We start from the raw sequence: 11,512 nt of genomic DNA on the forward strand, positions 1-11,512 counted from the left end.
TTTTTTGCCGAGAGAGTAGTTTTCTCAGCATTTTCTGAATTTTCTTATTAAACCATGGTTGGTCTTTTCTGAAAATGTCAATTTTCATAATTTATTTTTCATTTATTAGCAGAAATTATGGACAATGAGTACCAAAGGTTTCAGTGATGAAATTGCATCCCAAGTGCTTGTAAAAATTAAATGTGTGACGCGACCTTCGTCCCACGGGAATTTCGAAAGAAGCACTTCAATACTAGCTCGGTGAACAACGAATCCGTGGATTACTTTCAAGCAAACATGCACGGGATACATCTAGAAGTGTGCCTTGTACACGTCCAGGGACCTAAATTGATGAAACTTGTTAGTGAAACGAAGGGCTAAAAGTTGGAAGATGGAAATAACATTGGTGGACACAACATATTCACAAAGCACAAAGAAGATGACAGCCGCTCTTCAAGTGTCATATGGCAAGGCCATCAGACAGAACATATCCAGTGTAAGTGACTTCAAAAACGCAGTATGAACTTCATATTTCCACATGATGTCAACAGATGAACATCACATTCATTATCTGTGTCACATTAGATGGTGCAAGGGTCTGCAGACTCGGAGGAACAACAGCTTCTACATGCACAAGGAGAGGCTTCCGAATTCTATCCTGAATGTTGTCAAGTCCACTTACGGGTTTATGGGTAATTATGAGCTTCCAAAAAGACTGTTTTCAAGGCAAAACCCTGAATCCAAACGAGCCTCTAAATTCATTGACATGAAAACGATAGCTTAAAACTACATTTTTATCTGCTACAATTGGTAGAAATGCAACTTACGATACAGTCCTTCTATTTCATCGTGGGAACATATATGAAAGTATTATAGAGAATGGGTTTAAGATAGAAAATTTTACGCCAGACATCTTGAGAAAAATAAATTTTTATCACCTTTCTGTAGCTGAAAAGTCAGGTGATGATATGGTAAAGGAAAGAAGACAGGAAACAAGAAACCAGAAGAGAAACCTTGAAGGGAAAGAGGACCTTGAGTATGAATGTTGGGCCTTCTGCAGATGTGACATAAGAAAAACTGTTGGGTTGAACTTTTAATTGCATTTCATTAAAATTATGTCCTTTAAAGTTTATGTACCATTTCTCAGAATTTATTAACTAAAATTATGAAATTTTGTACACTTATTTTTGTAAACCAAATAAATGTTGTCTCAAGAGTAAATTCTGAAATTTTGAGTGTAAGATGAGACGGAGGGCAAAGTGCTTGGAATTTTGTATTGTACTTATAAAATTATAATTTTAAAAATTATTAAAAGTCTTACGACAAGAAGGGGAGAATGAATTGATTGTTGGTGTTAATAACGATCATCCTCCTTTACCTCCTCTGCGTTACTGCGGATGACGTGTCACTGAGCACATTTGTTCTGTGCATGCAGTACACATGACGCGCCTAGTTGTTCCCACTGCTCTGCGTGGAATAAGAAGGTTCTGTTATAGTTCACTAACCTGCTGTCTTCCAGTTGATGTCTCCAGTGCAGAAAACAGCACGCAGGTCGTAGGTTCTGTATTTTGAGGCTGAAACTGACTTTTAGCTTTGGGATGGCACTCGTGTATTTTAATATAGCCACACGAGAAGACTACATGATATTAATACAAGACATTCTGATACAGCAAAGTACATGGTCAAACACAATATTTACGAAAATGTATCTTTACACTGTTTGTGGCGCGTGTCTGTGCCTCATGACTACCCGAGTAAATCTGCTAATACTGAATACTAGCAAACACATGCTGCCATAGACAACATGACTGTACATCTCGACTGCCTAATCCAGAGTGACGAACATGAACTTAAATAAAAATTGAAAACACGTCCTACGACAGACAACATGTGTGATCTTCTCGACTGTCTAATCCAGAGTGACGAATAGCTCGAAACACTTCGCGCGTCATACCAGCAAAAAGGCGTGACCCGAACGCTTCTGAAGTGCTTCGTCTGCAATTTCGTCTGGTCCTTTGTTTTTGATTTAAATTGTTTTTAATAATTCTAAAATGACTGATTGATAGCTGTTGAAAGATATTTATATTAAAAAGTGAAGTCATTCCAATGAGTAGTTTAACTAATAATAATAACTATACTTTAACGTTTTGGCGCCCATGCTCCGAACACAGCAGCCAATCACATAGCAGTAGCATTATGCAGGCGGTCTTTCTCACAGGAATGGTACCGAATCTAACATCTGGCACAGGTAACTCACACCACATTTCGTCATCTATATACTGCTTGCAACTCCACTACTCTAGGTGTGAGGGGCCGGGGCTAGCAGTGTATTTAACACTAAATTCTTCTCGAATCTTCATATGGAAATGATGCTCTAAGCACCCCTTTTCTAACTCCTACACAAGAGCACCCGTACAAACCGAACACAGAACATTCCTGCCCCCACAACAGTGGCTGTGGTTAAACGTTCCAATCAGCAACTCGAAAACCGGCGGAAAATTCCACTCTATTGCCGAAGCACTACCATTCCACCAATGGAGATTCTTGGTGCCAATTTCTGCGCCGATTTTGCTACGTCACGGAGCTATGTCCTGAGCAAGCCAATCACAGTTACGATTTGGCAGAAAAACGCGGGAATTTGCCCGCCAAGACTGCCTGGGGACACAAGTCATTCCCACACCTCGCTGGTAGCCTGCCAGAAAGTGTTTTCGCTAAGTTTGTGCGAAGTAACGGATTCTCTAGCCCAGCCGCTCCTTCAGGCCCCTGCGGGTGTGTCTCCGCCGCTATTATGACAATGTCGGAGTCTGGAAAACATTCACTCGACTCCCTCACACCCGTCGTCTTAACCCTTTCAAGATCAGGTGTGCCTGCCTGTCACCGGACCACCCAGGTGACGAGAGACGCTGCGTGGGAAGTCCGCGTGTTAACGAATAGCGACTTTTCACCGCATGCAATTAGAGAGGAAGATCGAATTACTCAGACTAAGGTAGAAATATGAGAGGGGGCTTCTGCCACCTCTCATGGGAACATCTTCTTGAAGCCTAATATGATGACTGACTAAGCCAGAAATATTACAGCCTCCTAGTGAAGATGTTTGGCAACGGTTTTACCACAGTGGATACACCGGTTCCCGTGAGATCACCGAAATTAAGCGCTGTCGGGCGTGGTCGGTGCTTGGATGGGTGACCATCCAGGCCGCCATGCGCTGTTGCCATTTTTCGGGGTACACTAAGCCTCGTGATGCCAGTTGAGGAGCTACTCGACCGAACAGTAGCGGCTTCGGTCAAGAATACCATCTTACTACCAGGAGAGTGGTGTGCTGACCACACGCCCCTCCTATCCGCATCCTCCACGGAGGATGACACGGCGGTCAAATGGTCCCGGTAGGCCACTCGTGGCCTGAAGACGGAGTGCTTTTTTTAGTCGAGATGTATAAAACATCTTTCTATACGTAGACAAATTAAACAGAGAAAATTTTATAGAAATCTTGTAAATACTTGCTGAGAAAAAGGTGCATATATTATTTTTTGAAAATAAAATTTTTAAATTCCTTAAACAAAAGAAAAATTCAGAGTAGGTATTAAGTCCATGGAGAAGAAATAAAAACGTTGAGGTTCGCTGATGACATTGTAATTCTGTCAGAGACAGCAAAGGACTTGGAAGAGCTGTTGAACGGAATGGACAGTGTCTTGAAAGGAGGATATAAGATGAACGTAAACAAAAGCAAAACGAGAATAATGGAATGTAGTCGGATTAAGTCGGGTGATGCTGAGGGGATTAGATTAGGAAATGAGACAGTTAAAGAAATAAAGGAGTTTTGCTATCTGGGGAGCAAAATAACTGATGATGGTCGAAGTAGAGAGGATATAAAATGTAGACTGGGAATGGCAAGGAAAGCGTTTCTGAAGAAGAGAAATTTGTTAACATCGAGTACAGATTTAAGTGTCTGGAAGTCGTTTCTGAAAGTATTTGTGTGGCGTGTAGCCATGTATGGAAGTGTAACATGGACGATAAATATTTTGGACCAGAAGAGAATAGAACCTTTCGAAATGTGGTGCTACAGAAGAATGCTGAAGATTAGATGGGTAGATCACATAACTAATGAGGAGGTATTGAATAGAATTGGGGAGAGGAGGAGTTTGTGGCACCACTTGACTAGAAGAAGGGATCGGTTGGTAGGACATGTTCTGAGGCATCAGGGGATCACAAATCTAGCATTGGAGGGCAGAGTGGAGTGCAAAAGTCGTAGAGGGAGACCAAGAGATGAATACACTAAGCAGATTCAGAAGGATGTAGGTTGCAGTAAGCACTGGGAGATGAAGAAGCTTGCACAGGATAGATAGAGTAGCATGGAGAGCTGCATCAAGCCAGTCTTAAGACTGAAGACCATAGCAACATCTTCAAAATTGTGGATTTAGCGTATTTTTTAAAAAGTGCGTGTTTATTACGAATGTCCCCCCTTAATCCACGTACTCGGTACAAACTTCTCAGAGCGCCCATCTTCCGCCCTTTGAAAAACAGAGAGAAATTCTCAACAGTAGAATGTCTGGCCCTCTCCACTTCTTTCTCTTGTGAAACGAACGCCATATAAACTACGTGGTGGGAGAAGTTCTGCCCTGGCTCCCCTGGGAACATTCTCCGCATCCGAAGGCCGAGTCGCAGCTCGCAGTCATACCGCGGCGAACAGAGCGGAACCGTCACGCTCCGAGGAGGCATCGCTCTTCTCCGTCCCCTTCGCCGCCGCCCCGAATGCCTCGAATTTTCTGTCATCCCTTCCGGCACGGCTGCACCTCTCCTCTAATTGGAAGTTTTGTCGCGGGCAACGCTTAACTCTGGCGTCCCGTCAGCTCACCACTTCTTGGATCACGGCAAATATGCAGCTAGAGCGGCATATTCCTGGCATACCGCGAAGGCTTCCACTCCAAATTAAATGGCCGATCGGTGTATAAACAAGGAGCCGCTACGCCGTTATCTCTGTCGGTAGCGACTCGGAGCGTGCGTTTATTTCTTAAACGACCGTTCCTCCCGTTATCCTGGGGGTCAGTGCGTGCGGCGCCACGGATTCCTCCCACGGGCATAGCGACGATAATCGGCTGCAGCTCTGACCGTTTAACTGCCCGCCTATAGCTCGGTAATAAAGCACCCGCGTTAACGGCCGCAGGGCAGCGTGCTTGGCTGCGCCGCAGGGCCTCGGCGCCTTTGTAGCGGGCCTACGTAAAAAGCTGTGGACACCGCCGCCTCCCACGGAAGTGAATACCTCCGTGACTGACTGAGAGAAACTGCTCCCCTGTCTGACATATTTTCGGAAAGGCCGCTTCAGATGCGCCGTCCGATAGGCTTTAAAGTCGCTCCGCAGCCCGTTTACGAGAAACTCAGATGTCACTCGCATCACTTTTGCTTCTTCTGCAATGACACTACGAGACTTTTATTTCCATTGCGTAATATGTCAAGTTTGACTGCTTCAGGCGCTTTGTGACTTTTATTCTGACTTACCGATCCTGTATTCAGAAATTCCGACTCGTCTTCCAGTAGATCCGCTTGGTCCACGGTTACAGTTCGTTTCAGTATATTTATATGTTTATTTCAGCTGATGAAATAAGGGCTAGGGTTTTACTCATATAGTTTTGGCAATATGATAATTGCAAAAAAACTGTAATAAAATGTAATACTAACGTAATTCAAAATTATTTTCAGCAATGTTTAATCGTATCTAATGGAAACGTTAATAATGGTACTGTTTATATGTAAAATGTAAACTTTTACTACCGGATATATTCCGGCTTATTATCTGTGGATGACTTCTCCAGGGAGTTTGCAGCTACCGTCAATGGGGGCCGGGATGTATACTGGACTTTCGAAAAAACTGCAGCCCTTCATTTGCTATGAAGATGAGGACAAAACAATCGATTTCAATAATAAATTCTTCTGCACACGGCAATATCCTTTCTTTCAGGAGTGCTAGTTCTGCAAGGTTTGCAGGAGAGCTTCTGTTAAGTTTGGAAGGTAGGAGACGAGGTACTGGCAGAAGTAGAGCTGTGAGGACGGGGCGTGAGTAGTGCGTGGGTAGGTCAGTTGGTAGAGCACTTGCGCGCGAAAGGCAAAGGTCCCGAGTTCGAGTCTCGGTCTGGCACACAGTTTTAATCTGACAGGAAGTTCCATCTGGAGAATGTGCTGGCCAGGGCAGCAGTCGAACATTTTCTATATCTAGAAAGGCCCGTACAGGACCTGCTACATGCGGTCGTGCATTATTCTGCTGAAATGTAGGGTTTCGCAGGGATCGAATGAAGGGTAGAGCCACGGGTCGTAACACATCTGAAATTAATGTCCACTGTTCAAAGTGCCGTCAATGCGAACAAGAGGTGACCGAGACGTGTAACCAATGACACCCCATACCATCACGCCGAGTGATACGCCAGTATGGCGATGTCGAATATACGCTTCCAATGTGCGTTAACCGCGATGTTGCTAAACACGGAAGCGACCATCATGATGCTGTAAACAGAACCTGGATTTATCCGAAACAATGACGTTTTAGCATTCATGCACCCAGGTTCGTCGTTGGGAACACCATCGCAGACGCTCCTGTCTGTGATGCAGAGTCAAGGGTAACCACAGCCATGGTCTCCGAGCTGATAGTCCATGCTGCTGCAAACGTCGTCGAACTGTTCGTGCAGATGGTTGTTGTCTTGCAAACTTCCCCATCTGAAGACTCAGGGATCGAGACCTGGCTGCACGATCCGTTATAGCCATGCGGATAATATGCCTGTCATTTCGACTGCTAGTGATACGAGGCGTTCCGTATTACCCTCCTGAACCCACCTATTCCATATTCTGCTAACAGTCATTGGATCTTGACCAAGGCGAGCAGAAATGTTTCGATACGATAAACCGCTATCGAGATAGGCTACAATCCGACCTATATCAAAGTCGGAAACGTGATGGTACGCATTTCTTCTCCTTACACGAGGTATCACAACAAAGTTTCACCAGGCAACGCCGGTCAACTGCTGTTTCTGTATGCGAAATCCGTTGGAAACTTTCCTCATGTCAACACGTTGTACGAGTCGCCACCGGCACCAACCTTGTGTGATTGCTGTGAAAAGCTAATCATCTGCATATCACAGCATCTTCTTCCTGTCGGTTAAATTTCGCGTCTGTAGCATGTCATCTTCGTGGTGTAGCAATTTTAATGGCCAGTAGTGTGTATATTCGATGTTGACAAATGTCTTGTCTTCAGAAATGCTTTTCTTGCCGTTACTAGCATACATTTTATATCCTGTCTACTTCGGGCCCCATCAGTTATTTTGCTGCCCAGGTGACAAAACTCATCTACTACATTTAGTGTCTCGTTTCCTAATCTAATTCTTTCAGCATCACCTGATTTAAACCGGCTAAATTCCATTATCCTTGTTTTCCTTTTGTTGGTGTTCATCTTATATCCTGCTTTCAAGACACAGTCCATTCCTTTCAACTGCTCATCCAAATCTTTTGCTATCTATGACAGAATTACGTCATCGGCAAACCTCAAGTTTTTTATTGCTTCTCCCTGAACTTTAATTCCTACACCAATCTTTTTTCTTTTGTTTCCTTTACTGCTTGCTTAATGTACTTATTGAATAACATCGACGATAGGCTACAACGCTATCTAACCCCCTTCTCAATTACTGGTTCCCTTTTATGCCTCTCGACTCCTATAAATGCCGTCTGGTTTCTGTACAAGTAAGCCATATGAAATTTGTTGGGATCAGTTTTACATTACAGCCAGGTAACAGTTAGGTTGTTCTCTGTCAGCTTTGGTTTTCAAAATTCTTTGTCACTTCAGTTTAGATAAAGTTCATGTCAGATTTCATTCCATATGCAGTCAGTCTTATTCTCATAGTGCATTGACATATTTACTAGTGTATCATTTAATGTCTAGAAGTCTGTTTAGACAGGTAGTGTACATAGAATCACACGACATTTTATAGAAGCATTTTGGTTAGTTATTTTTTCGTTTGGGAAACATATGTAGCATCCTTTTAGTTCGTGTGCTGGAACTGCAAGTTACATATTGTGACGTCACACATTGCAGCATTGTTCAGTGTACCATACAATACAAATTTCCACAGGACGCTTATTTAGTTTACAGCTATGGCTTTCATATTAATATTGTTGAAGTTAATTAAAATACTCTTATACAATTTCAAGTTACACCCGTAACTACACCACTTGCATTGTTCAGAATTATGACGTAGACATACCGCTTATATAGAACGGCAGTGCACTTTACTCCAGTTTCAGTTCACAGTATTAAACGCAGAAAAGTAACAGCCTGTTGAGAACATCTAAAAGGAGGGCTGTATGTACTGTCAGCAGCGGGCCAGAGGGTATGTCGGAACTTCGAAAAAGTTACAACCCCACTGGCTCTATGCAGATAACGACTAAACATTGTCTTTCAACAAGAAATTCATTCGACCACGCCATAATAGTGTTGGGTGCTGATTATGAAGTAATTATTCGTATTTTCTGCTACCAGGCATTTTTATTTGTTTTATGTTTATTTTAACATATTGCAACGCGTTTCAAGCATGTTTAGTCCATCATCAGGCAATTATGCGTACAGTAAACTGTCGCTCAAGGGTAAAATGTCTTAATCTATACACATGAAAAAAAGATTTGCATCACTTCGGTTCCGAGAGTTCCGGAACCTGTACAGAAAATTGGAATAGAGATCAACTTCCGCCCTTTCTATTCCTCATGAAAACGACAAAACGACACTCATGGTGTAACACCACACAGCGAGACTTTCAGCGGTGGTGGTCCAGATTGCTGTCACACCGGTACCTCTAATACCCAGTAGCACGTCCTCTTGCATTGATGCATGTCTGTATTCGTCATGGCATGCGAATCACAAGTTCATCAAGCCAGATTGTCCCACTTCTCAATGGCGATTCGGCGTAGATCCCTCAGAGTGGTTGGTGGGTCACGTAGTCCATAAACAGCCCTTTTCAATATATCCCAGGCATGTTCGATAGGGTTCATGTCTGGAGAAAATGCAGGCCACTCTAGTCGAGCGATGTCGTTATCCCGAAGGAAGTCATTCACAAGGTGCGAACGATGGGGGCTCGAATTGTCGTACATGAAGACGAATGCCTCGCCAATATGCTGCCGATATGGTTGCACTATCGGTCGGAGGAAGGCTTTCAAGTATCGTTACGGCGCCTTTCATGACCGCCAGCGTCGGCCCCACGTAATGCCACCCCAAAACATCAAGGAACCTCCACCTTGCTGCACTCGCTGTACAGTGTGTTGAAGGCGTTCAGTCTGACCTGGTTGCCTCCGAACACGTCTCTAAGGATTGTCTGGTTGAAGGTATATGCGACACTCATCGGTGAAGAGAACGTGATGCCAATCCTGAGCGGTCCATTCGGCATGCTGTTGGGCCCATCTGTACCGCGCTGCCTGACGTCGTGGTTGCAAAGTTGGACCTCGCCATGGGTATCGGGAGTGAAGTTGCGTATCATGCAGCCTATTCCACACATTTTGAGTCGTAGCACGATGTCCTGTGGCTGCACGAAAAGTACTATTCAACATGGTGGTGTTGCTGTCAGGGTTCCTCCGAGCCGTAATCTGGAGGTAGCGGTCACCCGCTGTAGTAGTAGCCCTCAGGAGGCCTAAGCGATGCACGTCATCGACAGTTTCTGTCTCTCTGTCCTCCACGTCTTAACAACATCTCTTTGGTCCCCCCGAGACGCCTGGACACTACCCTTGTTGAGAGCCCTGCCTGGCACAAAGTAACAATGCGGGTGGGATGGAATAGCGGTACCGACCGTCTAGGCGTGGTTGAACTACAGACAACACGAACCGTGTTCCTTCTTCCTGATGGAATGACTGGAACTGATCGGCTGTCTGACCCTCTCTGTCTAATAGGCGCTGCTCAAGCATGATTGTTTACATGTTTGGGCGGGTTTAGTGACATCATTGAACAGTCAGAGGGACTGTGTCTGTGATACAACATCCACAATCAACGTCAATATTCAGGAGTTCTGGGAACCAGGTCATGCAAACCTTTTTTTTATGTGTGTACATTGACTTATAACTGGTTTTCCACTGTTCCTTGCTGGAGTGGCTATTGGAGTATTTCAAAATTCAAATGTGTGCGAATTCCTAAGAGACCAAACTGCTGAGGTCATCGGTCCCTAGACTTACACACTATTTAAGCTAACTTATGCTAAGAACAATACACACACCCATGCCCGAGGGAGGACTCGAACCTCCGGCGAGAGGGGCCGTTGGAGTATTTGGGGACGGGAACATAAATTGTTTATCCAATGGACCGACGATATGAATCAAGCTTTGGGATGGCAACATCGTAAGTGAACAGCTGACATGTAATAAATGTATCACGCGATCGTGGGACCATAACAACTGATGAAAAACTATCTGCATCCCACACAAGCTGTGGGGTAAATGACAAAAGACAACGAGATTGAGCTCCACGCCAGCAAAAAACACCACTGGATATCTATTTCTGGCCATCCACTGGCCCTCCTCCCTCCAAATAGCGCAACAGCCACTCCAACAACGAACAGTGAACAAAACAGCTATATGTTAATGTAGATTAAGATATTTTATCATTAAATGACAGTCTTCTGTGTGCATAAACGCTTAATGATGAATAAAAAATGCTCGGAACGCGTTGAAATGTGGTAAATTAAACATAAAACAAGTAAAAGGCACTGGTGAAAGAAAGTACAAGTAATTATTCCACATAGTCACGGTTCCTAAACTTAACCACCTACAGTTAATAATACTAGCGATGCTTCTATCGATACCTCGGGCACAAGGGATAGGGAATTGACAGGTAATTGGAGGAAAGCTTTTGAGCAAGTCACACCTGAACGCAAGGGCTCTTCAGCGGATAGCCTCTGAGAACCGTTCGATATTATTTATTTAACTAACCGTAACTTTTACAGATGCACTCTTTAGTACAAATTCGGACATTTTTAATAACAGATACACTTAGTCTGCGAGCCTTAGCCGTTTTAGCAAATATTATTCGAACTTGTGGTACTATATGTGTGCCTGCCTTAGGCGCCATGATAATTTCAGTTTTAATCGTGACTTAGATTGCCCCTCCTTCCTTAAGCAAACACGTTGTAGAGTCAAATATAATAGATACACCACAGAAAAATCAGATTTACATTTAACCAGCGGCCCTCAGCTCTCTAAAAAAAATATTATTTAATGTTAGATTACTACACGGAACCACTGTGGTTCCAAATTCAACCTTGACTTGGATCTCGAGCACTGTCCATTCTTTAAGAAATAACTTATCTTTACAGTCAAACTACACAAAAAGTACCCAAGAAATTGTGAAGATTTACACTCAACCATGGGATGAAGCCTCTTTTGAAAATACTATTAACCTTGAATTATTGCATGGGAATATGTCCTTTTTTATCATTCAGTGATCAATGACGCCTCGGGAAAGGCTCTAATTCCAGTACACACAATGGGCCCTAGGCCTTGCTTAGCGAGCAATATATATATA

General features: G+C 43.7%; 1 pseudogene; it reads left to right on the top strand.

Annotated features, from left to right (window-relative positions):
* Positions 1-3,075: 3,075 nt before the first annotated feature.
* Positions 3,076-3,193, top strand: LOC124778402 (annotated as a pseudogene).
* The last annotated feature ends 8,319 nt before the right edge of the window (positions 3,194-11,512 follow it).

This window comes from Schistocerca piceifrons, chromosome 2, assembly GCF_021461385.2.
Source record: "Schistocerca piceifrons isolate TAMUIC-IGC-003096 chromosome 2, iqSchPice1.1, whole genome shotgun sequence".
Lineage (NCBI taxonomy): Eukaryota > Metazoa > Arthropoda > Insecta > Orthoptera > Acrididae > Schistocerca > Schistocerca piceifrons.